Raw genomic sequence first — 8,606 nt, 5'->3', positions numbered from 1 at the left:
GCCCCGGGCCCTGAAGCCTCCGGGGCCACGTCCCTGTGAGCGACGTGCGGGATCTGGGGCAGGGCGCCAAGCGCCGAACGGTTTGGTGGGTCCCGCCCGCCCTGGGCTGGGAGGTCGCCAACCCCTCCGCCACCCCCCCCCGCCCCGGTACCCGAGGTCGCCCTTCCCCTGCCTGGGCGGGCGGCGGGGCCCTGCCGGGGCGGGCTGGCCGCCGGCATGGCGGTAAGGCGCAAGCGCCAGCGAAGCTGGGCCTCAAGAGGCACTCCGCGGGCCCCTCTTGCGTCTATGGCCATACCACCCTGAACGCGCCCGATCTCGTCTGATCTCGGAAGCTAAGCAGGGTCGGGCCTGGTTAGTACTTGGATGGGAGACCGCCTGGGAATACCGGGTGCTGTAGGCTTTTTGCCTCCCGCTCCGCCCTCTCCTTTAGTCGCCCGCCGCCTCCGCCCTCGCCGCCAGGCACCGCTGCAGGCCCCACCTACCTCCGACCCCTCCCACCACAGCGCGCCAGAGGGGGCGCTCTCCGCCTGCCTGGCCGGCCAGGCGGCCAGAAGGCGGCCCTGGAAGGCAGCCGCATCCCAGCCGCTCCCGGGGTGGCTGGCCCGGACCCAGACTCCGCCGCAGGCCGGGGTGCCGGCCGTGCGGCCCGCGAGGCCCTCGACCTGCACTTGGCCGCGCCCACCAGAGCCCAGCCGCGCCGCAGCCAGCTGTCTGCCCGTGTGTCTCTCCGCAGCTCCCTCCGGGAAAAGGCCCCCCCCCCGGCCGTTTCGCCTCGGCCGGGGGCGGGAGCGGGGGCGGGGGCCGTGGCCGCTTCCCCGGGCCTGCCAGCCACCAGGGGCGGGGTCCTGTGCTCGGCGGGCGGCGTGGGGGCAAGGGTGGCCTTGCTGGGGCTAAGGGGCCGTGCCCACTCAGTGGTGGCTCCCAGTGGCTTCGGGCCAGCTGCTGCCCGGCCGGGCTGCGCCTAACTCCGCGTGGGCGGGCAGGGGGGGCTGCCCAAGGGACCGCGGCCGCCGTGCCCTGAAGCCTCCGGGGCCACGTCCCTGTGAGCGTCGAGCGGGATCTGCGGCGGGGCGCCAAGCGCCGACGGGCCTGGAGCGTCCCGCCCGCCCTGGGCTGCGAGGTCGCCCACCACTCCGCCACCCCCGGGTCCCCGAGGCCTCCTGTCGCCTGCCTGGGCGGGCGGCAGGACCCTGCCGGAGAGGGCTGGCCGCCGGCATGGCGGTAAGGCGCAAGGGCCAGCGAAGCTGGGCCTCAAGAGGCACCCCGCGGGCCCCTCCTGCGTCTACGGCCATACCACCCTGAACGCGCCCGATCTCGTCTGATCTCGGAAGCTAAGCAGGGTCGGGCCTGGTTAGTACTTGGATGGGAGACCGCCTGGGAATACCGGGTGCTGTAGGCTTTTTGCCTCCCGCTCCGCCCTCTCCTTTAGTCGCCCGCCGCCTCCGCCCCCGCCGCCGGGCACCGCTGCAGGCCCCACCTACCTCCGACCCCTCCCACCACAGCGCGCCAGAGGGGGCGCTCCCCGCCTGCCTGGCCGGCCAGGAGGCCAGAAGGCGGCCCTGGAAGGCAGCCGCACCCCAGCCGCTCCCGTGGTGGCTGGCCCGGACCCAGACTCCGCCGCAGGCCGGGGTGCCGGCCGTGCGGCCCGCGAGGCCCTCGACCTGCACTTGGCCGCGCCCACCAGAGCCCAGCCGCGCCGCAGCCAGCTGTCTGCCCGTGTGTCTCTCCGCAGCTCCCTCCGGGAAAAGTCCCCCCCCCCGGCCGTTTCGCCTCGGCCGGGGGCGGGAGCGGGGGCGGGGGCCGTGGCCGCTTCCCCGGGCCTGCCGGCCACCAGGGGCGGGGTCCTGTGCTCGGCGGGCGGCGTGGGGGCAAGGGTGGCCTTGCTGGGGCTAAGGGGCCGTGCCCACTCAGTGGTGGCTCCCAGTGGCTTCGGGCCAGCTGCTGCCCGGCCGGAGGGCCGGCCCGGCCGTGGCCGGGCTGCGCCTAACTCCGCGTGGGCGGGCAGGGGGTGATGCCCAAGGGACCGCGGCCGCCGTGCCCTGAAGCCTCCGGGGCCACGTCCCTGTGAGCGTCGAGCGGGATCTGCGGCGGGGCGCCAAGCGCCGTCGGGCCTGGAGCATCCCGCCCGCCCTGGGCTGCGAGGTCGCCCACCACTCCGCCACCCCCGGGTCCCCGAGGCCTCCTGTCGCCTGCCTGGGCGGGCGGCAGGGCCCTGCCGGAGAGGGCTGGCCGCCGGCATGGCGGTAAGGCGCAAGCGCCAGCGAAGCTGGGCCTCAAGAGGCACTCCGCGGGCCCCTCTTGCGTCTACGGCCATACCACCCTGAACGCGCCCGATCTCGTCTGATCTCGGAAGCTAAGCAGGGTCGGGCCTGGTTAGTACTTGAATGGGAGACCGCCTGGGAATACCGGGTGCTGTAGGCTTTTTGCCTCCCGCTCCGCCCTCTCCTTTAGTCGCCCGCCGCCTCCGCCCCCGCCGCCGGGCACCGCTGCAGGCCCCACCTACCTCCGACCCCTCCCACCACAGCGCGCCAGAGGGGGCGCTCTCCGCCTGCCTGGCCGGCCAGGCGGCCAGAAGGCGGCCCTGGAAGGCAGCCGCATCCCAGCCGCTCCCGGGGTGGCTGGCCCGGACCCAGACTCCGCCGCAGGCCGGGGTGCCGGCCGTGCGGCCCGCGAGACCCTCGACCTGCACTTGGCCGCGCCCACCAGAGCCCAGCCGCGCCGCAGCCAGCTGTCTGCCCGTGTGTCTCTCCGCAGCTCCCTCCGGGAAAAGCCCCCCCCCCCCGGCCGTTTCGCCTCGGCTGGGGGCGGGAGCCGGGGCGGGGGCCGTGGCCGCTTCCCCGGGCCTGCCGGCCACCAGGGGCGGGGTCCTGTGCTCGGCGGGCGGCGTGGGGGCAAGGGTGGCCTTGCTGGGGCTAAGGGGCCGTGCCCACTCAGTGGTGGCTCCCAGTGGCTTCGGGCCAGCTGCTGCCCGGCCGGAGGGCCGGCCCGGCCGTGGCCGGGCTGCGCCTAACTCCGCGTGGGCGGGCAGGGGGGGATGCCCAAGGGACCGCGGCCGCCGTGCCCTGAAGCCTCCGGGGCCACGTCCCTGTGAGCGTCGAGCGGGATCTGCGGCGGGGCGCCAAGCGCCGACGGGCCTGGAGCGTCCCGCCCGCCCTGGGCTGCGAGGTCGCCCACCACTCCGCCACCCCCGGGTCCCCGAGGCCTCCTGTCGCCTGCCTGGGCGGGCGGCAGGGCCCTGCCGGAGAGGGCTGGCCGCCGGCATGGCGGTAAGGCGCAAGGGCCAGCGAAGCTGGGCCTCAAGAGGCACCCCGCGGGCCCCTCCTGAGTCTACGGCCATACCACCCTGAACGCGCCCGATCTCGTCTGATCTCGGAAGCTAAGCAGGGTCGGGCCTGGTTAGTACTTGGATGGGAGACCGCCTGGGAATACCGGGTGCTGTAGGCTTTTTGCCTCCCGCTCCGCCCTCTCCTTTAGTCGCCCGCCGCCTCCGCCCCCGCCGCCGGGCACCGCTGCAGGCCCCACCTACCTCCGACCCCTCCCACCACAGCGCGCCAGAGGGGGCGCTCTCCGCCTGCCTGGCCGGCCAGGCGGCCAGAAGGCGGCCCTGGAAGGCAGCCGCATCCCAGCCGCTCCCGGGGTGGCTGGCCCGGACCCAGAGTCCGCCTCAGGCCCGGGTGCCGGCCGTCCGGCCCGCGAGCCCCTTGACCTGCACCTGGCCGCCCCCACTCGCGCCCAGCCCCGGCGCAGCCACCTGTCTGCCGGTGTGTCTCTCCACAGCTCCCTCCGGAAAAAGCTCCCCGCCGCCCCCCGCCGCCGTTTCGCCACGGCCGGGGGTCGGGAGCGGGGGCGGGGGCCGGGGCCGGTTCTCCGGGCCGGCCGGCCGCAAGGCGCCGGGTCCTGTGCTCGGCGGGTGGCGTGGGGGCAAGGGTGGCCTTGCTGGGGCTAAGGGGCCGTGGTGACTCAATGGTGGCTCCCAGTGGGTTAAGGGCCGACTGCCGTCGGGCAGGAGGGCCGGCCCGGGCTGCGGCTGGGCTGCGCCTAGCGCCGCGTGGGCGGGCAGCGGGGAGGCCCAAGGGCCCGCGGGCCCCGGGCCCTGAAGCCTCCGGGGCCACGTCCCTGTGAGCGACGTGCGGAATCTGGGGCAGGGCGCCAAGCGCCGAACGGTTTGGTGGGTCCCGCCCGCCCTGGGCTGGGAGGTCGCCAACCCCTCCGCCACCCCCACCCCCGCCCCGGTACCCGAGGTCGCCCTTCCCCTGCCTGGGCGGGCGGCGGGGCCCTGCCGGGGCGGGCTGGCCGCCGGCATGGCGGTAAGGCGCAAGCGCCAGCGAAGCTGGGCCTCAAGAGGCACTCCGCGGGCCTCTCTTGCGTCTATGGCCATACCACCCTGAACGCGCCCGATCTCGTCTGATCTCGGAAGCTAAGCAGGGTCGGGCCTGGTTAGTACTTGGATGGGAGACCGCCTGGGAATACCGGGTGCTGTAGGCTTTTTGCCTCCCGCTCCGCCCTCTCCTTTAGTCGCCCGCCGCCTCCGCCCCCGCCGCCGGGCACCGCTGCAGGCCCCACCTACCTCCGACCCCTCCCACCACAGCGCGCCAGAGGGGGCGCTCTCCGCCTGCCTGGCCGGCCAGGCGGCCAGAAGGCGGCCCTGGAAGGCAGCCGCATCCCAGCCGCTCCCGGGGTGGCTGGCCCGGACCCAGACTCCGCCGCAGGCCGGGGTGCCGGCCGTGCGGCCCGCGAGGCCCTCGACCTGCACTTGGCCGCGCCCACCAGAGCCCAGCCGCGCCGCAGCCAGCTGTCTGCCCGTGTGTCTCTCCGCAGCTCCCTCCGGGAAAAGCCCCCCCCCCCGGCCGTTTCGCCTCGGCCGGGGGCGGGAGCGGGGGCGGGGGCCGTGGCCGCTTCCCCGGGCCTGCCAGCCACCAGGGGCGGGGTCCTGTGCTCGGCGGGCGGCGTGGGGGCAAGGGTGGCCTTGCTGGGGCTAAGGGGCCGTGCCCACTCAGTGGTGGCTCCCAGTGGCTTCGGGCCAGCTGCTGCCCGGCCGGGCTGCGCCTAACTCCGCGTGGGCGGGCAGGGGGGGCTGCCCAAGGGACCGCGGCCGCCGTGCCCTGAAGCCTCCGGGGCCACGTCCCTGTGAGCGTCGAGCGGGATCTGCGGCGGGGCGCCAAGCGCCGACGGGCCTGGAGCGTCCCGCCCGCCCTGGGCTGCGAGGTCGCCCACCACTCCGCCACCCCCGGGTCCCCGAGGCCTCCTGTCGCCTGCCTGGGCGGGCGGCAGGGCCCTGCCGGAGAGGGCTGGCCGCCGGCATGGCGGTAAGGCGCAAGGGCCAGCGAAGCTGGGCCTCAAGAGGCACCCCGCGGGCCCCTCCTGCGTCTACGGCCATACCACCCTGAACGCGCCCGATCTCGTCTGATCTCGGAAGCTAAGCAGGGTCGGGCCTGGTTAGTACTTGGATGGGAGACCGCCTGGGAATACCGGGTGCTGTAGGCTTTTTGCCTCCCGCTCCGCCCTCTCCTTTAGTCGCCCGCCGCCTCCGCCCCCGCCGCCGGGCACCGCTGCAGGCCCCACCTACCTCCGACCCCTCCCACCACAGCGCGCCAGAGGGGGCGCTCTCCGCCTGCCTGGCCGGCCAGGCGGCCAGAAGGCGGCCCTGGAAGGCAGCCGCATCCCAGCCGCTCCCGGGGTGGCTGGCCCGGACCCAGACTCCGCCGCAGGCCGGGGTGCCGGCCGTGCGGCCCGCGAGGCCCTCGACCTGCACTTGGCCGCGCCCACCAGAGCCCAGCCGCGCCGCAGCCAGCTGTCTGCCCGTGTGTCTCTCCGCAGCTCCCTCCGGGAAAAGGCCCCCCCCCCGGCCGTTTCGCCTCGGCCGGGGGCGGGAGCGGGGGCGGGGGCCGTGGCCGCTTCCCCGGGCCTGCCAGCCACCAGGGGCGGGGTCCTGTGCTCGGCGGGCGGCGTGGGGGCAAGGGTGGCCTTGCTGGGGCTAAGGGGCCGTGCCCACTCAGTGGTGGCTCCCAGTGGCTTCGGGCCAGCTGCTGCCCGGCCGGAGGGCCGGCCCGGCCGCGGCCGGGCTGCGCCTAACTCCGCGTGGGCGGGCAGGGGGGGCTGCCCAAGGGACCGCGGCCGCCGTGCCCTGAAGCCTCCGGGGCCACGTCCCTGTGAGCGTCGAGCGGGATCTGCGGCGGGGCGCCAAGCGCCGACGGGCCTGGAGCGTCCCGCCCGCCCTGGGCTGCGAGGTCGCCCACCACTCCGCCACCCCCGGGTCCCCGAGGCCTCCTGTCGCCTGCCTGGGCGGGCGGCAGGGCCCTGCCGGAGAGGGCTGGCCGCCGGCATGGCGGTAAGGCGCAAGGGCCAGCGAAGCTGGGCCTCAAGAGGCACCCCGCGGGCCCCTCCTGCGTCTACGGCCATACCACCCTGAACGCGCCCGATCTCGTCTGATCTCGGAAGCTAAGCAGGGTCGGGCCTGGTTAGTACTTGGATGGGAGACCGCCTGGGAATACCGGGTGCTGTAGGCTTTTTGCCTCCCGCTCCGCCCTCTCCTTTAGTCGCCCGCCGCCTCCGCCCCCGCCGCCGGGCACCGCTGCAGGCCCCACCTACCTCCGACCCCTCCCACCACAGCGCGCCAGAGGGGGCGCTCTCCGCCTGCCTGGCCGGCCAGGCGGCCAGAAGGCGGCCCTGGAAGGCAGCCGCATCCCAGCCGCTCCCGGGGTGGCTGGCCCGGACCCAGACTCCGCCTCAGGCCCGGGTGCCGGCCGTCCGGCCCGCGAGCCCCTTGACCTGCACCTGGCCGCCCCCACTCGCGCCCAGCCCCGGCGCAGCCACCTGTCTGCCGGTGTGTCTCTCCACAGCTCCCTCCGGAAAAAGCTCCCCCCCGCCCCCCGCCGCCGTTTCGCCACGGCCGGGGGGCGGGAGCGGGGGCGGGGGCCGGGGCCGGTTCTCCGGGCCGGCCGGCCGCAAGGCGCCGGGTCCTGTGCTCGGCGGGTGGCGTGGGGGCAAGGGTGGCCTTGCTGGGGCTAAGGGGCCGTGGTGACTCAATGGTGGCTCCCAGTGGGTTAAGGGCCGACTGCCGTCGGGCAGGAGGGCCGGCCCGGGCTGCGGCTGGGCTGCGCCTAGCGCCGCGTGGGCGGGCAGCGGGGAGGCCCAAGGGCCCGCGGGCCCCGGGCCCTGAAGCCTCCGGGGCCACGTCCCTGTGAGCGACGTGCGGGATCTGGGGCAGGGCGCCAAGCGCCGAACGGTTTGGTGGGTCCCGCCCGCCCTGGGCTGGGAGGTCGCCAACCCCTCCGCCACCCCCCCCCGCCCCGGTACCCGAGGTCGCCCTTCCCCTGCCTGGGCGGGCGGCGGGGCCCTGCCGGGGCGGGCTGGCCGCCGGCATGGCGGTAAGGCGCAAGCGCCAGCGAAGCTGGGCCTCAAGAGGCACTCCGCGGGCCCCTCTTGCGTCTATGGCCATACCACCCTGAACGCGCCCGATCTCGTCTGATCTCGGAAGCTAAGCAGGGTCGGGCCTGGTTAGTACTTGGATGGGAGACCGCCTGGGAATACCGGGTGCTGTAGGCTTTTTGCCTCCCGCTCCGCCCTCTCCTTTAGTCGCCCGCCGCCTCCGCCCTCGCCGCCAGGCACCGCTGCAGGCCCCACCTACCTCCGACCCCTCCCACCAGAGCGCGCCAGAGGGGGCGCTCTCCGCCTGCCTGGCCGGCCAGGCGGCCAGAAGGCGGCCCTGGAAGGCAGCCGCATCCCAGCCGCTCCCGGGGTGGCTGGCCTGGACCCAGACTCCGCCGCAGGCCGGGGTGCCGGCCGTGCGGCCCGCGAGGCCCTCGACCTGCACTTGGCCGCGCCCACCAGAGCCCAGCCGCGCCGCAGCCAGCTGTCTGCCCGTGTGTCTCTCCGCAGCTCCCTCCGGGAAAAGCCCCCCCCCCCGGCCGTTTCGCCTCGGCCGGGGGCGGGAGCGGGGGCGGGGGCCGTGGCCGCTTCCCCGGGCCTGCCAGCCACCAGGGGCGGGGTCCTGTGCTCGGCGGGCGGCGTGGGGGCAAGGGTGGCCTTGCTGGGGCTAAGGGGCCGTGCCCACTCAGTGGTGGCTCCCAGTGGCTTCGGGCCAGCTGCTGCCCGGCCGGGCTGCGCCTAACTCCGCGTGGGCGGGCAGGGGGGGCTGCCCAAGGGACCGCGGCCGCCGTGCCCTGAAGCCTCCGGGGCCACGTCCCTGTGAGCGTCGAGCGGGATCTGCGGCGGGGCGCCAAGCGCCGACGGGCCTGGAGCGTCCCGCCCGCCCTGGGCTGCGAGGTCGCCCACCACTCCGCCACCCCCGGGTCCCCGAGGCCTCCTGTCGCCTGCCTGGGCGGGCGGCAGGACCCTGCCGGAGAGGGCTGGCCGCCGGCATGGCGGTAAGGCGCAAGGGCCAGCGAAGCTGGGCCTCAAGAGGCACCCCGCGGGCCCCTCCTGCGTCTACGGCCATACCACCCTGAACGCGCCCGATCTCGTCTGACCTCGGAAGCTAAGCAGGGTCGGGCCTGGTTAGTACTTGGATGGGAGACCGCCTGGGAATACCGGGTGCTGTAGGCTTTTTGCCTCCCGCTCCGCCCTCTCCTTTAGTCGCCCGCCGCCTCCGCCCCCGCCGCCGGGCA

At 75.9% G+C, this 8,606-nt stretch overlaps 9 non-coding genes across 9 annotated transcripts; all 9 read left to right on the top strand.

The window, feature by feature from the left end:
- Positions 1–281: 281 nt before the first annotated feature.
- Positions 282–400, top strand: LOC132351273 (5S ribosomal RNA). The gene has a single exon (XR_009498214.1). It is a non-coding gene; the product is annotated as a 5S ribosomal RNA (ribosomal RNA).
- Positions 401–1,280: 880 nt separating this feature from the next.
- Positions 1,281–1,399, top strand: LOC132351192 (5S ribosomal RNA). Its single transcript, XR_009498135.1, has one exon. It is a non-coding gene; the product is annotated as a 5S ribosomal RNA (ribosomal RNA).
- Positions 1,400–2,302: 903 nt separating this feature from the next.
- Positions 2,303–2,421, top strand: LOC132351296 (5S ribosomal RNA). Its single transcript, XR_009498237.1, has one exon. It is a non-coding gene; the product is annotated as a 5S ribosomal RNA (ribosomal RNA).
- A 904-nt stretch (positions 2,422–3,325) lies between these two features.
- Positions 3,326–3,444, top strand: LOC132351191 (5S ribosomal RNA). The gene has a single exon (XR_009498134.1). It is a non-coding gene; the product is annotated as a 5S ribosomal RNA (ribosomal RNA).
- Positions 3,445–4,366: 922 nt separating this feature from the next.
- On the top strand, positions 4,367–4,485 carry LOC132351271 (5S ribosomal RNA). The gene has a single exon (XR_009498213.1). It is a non-coding gene; the product is annotated as a 5S ribosomal RNA (ribosomal RNA).
- An 880-nt stretch (positions 4,486–5,365) lies between these two features.
- Positions 5,366–5,484, top strand: LOC132351190 (5S ribosomal RNA). The gene has a single exon (XR_009498133.1). It is a non-coding gene; the product is annotated as a 5S ribosomal RNA (ribosomal RNA).
- A 903-nt stretch (positions 5,485–6,387) lies between these two features.
- LOC132351188 (5S ribosomal RNA) lies at positions 6,388–6,506 on the top strand. The gene has a single exon (XR_009498131.1). It is a non-coding gene; the product is annotated as a 5S ribosomal RNA (ribosomal RNA).
- Positions 6,507–7,426: 920 nt separating this feature from the next.
- LOC132351270 (5S ribosomal RNA) lies at positions 7,427–7,545 on the top strand. The gene has a single exon (XR_009498212.1). It is a non-coding gene; the product is annotated as a 5S ribosomal RNA (ribosomal RNA).
- Positions 7,546–8,425: 880 nt separating this feature from the next.
- Positions 8,426–8,544, top strand: LOC132351241 (5S ribosomal RNA). The gene has a single exon (XR_009498184.1). It is a non-coding gene; the product is annotated as a 5S ribosomal RNA (ribosomal RNA).
- The last annotated feature ends 62 nt before the right edge of the window (positions 8,545–8,606 follow it).

This window comes from Balaenoptera ricei, chromosome 16 (genome assembly GCF_028023285.1).
Source record: "Balaenoptera ricei isolate mBalRic1 chromosome 16, mBalRic1.hap2, whole genome shotgun sequence".
NCBI lineage: Eukaryota > Metazoa > Chordata > Mammalia > Artiodactyla > Balaenopteridae > Balaenoptera > Balaenoptera ricei.
This window is presented reverse-complemented; position numbering and strand designations above follow the sequence as displayed.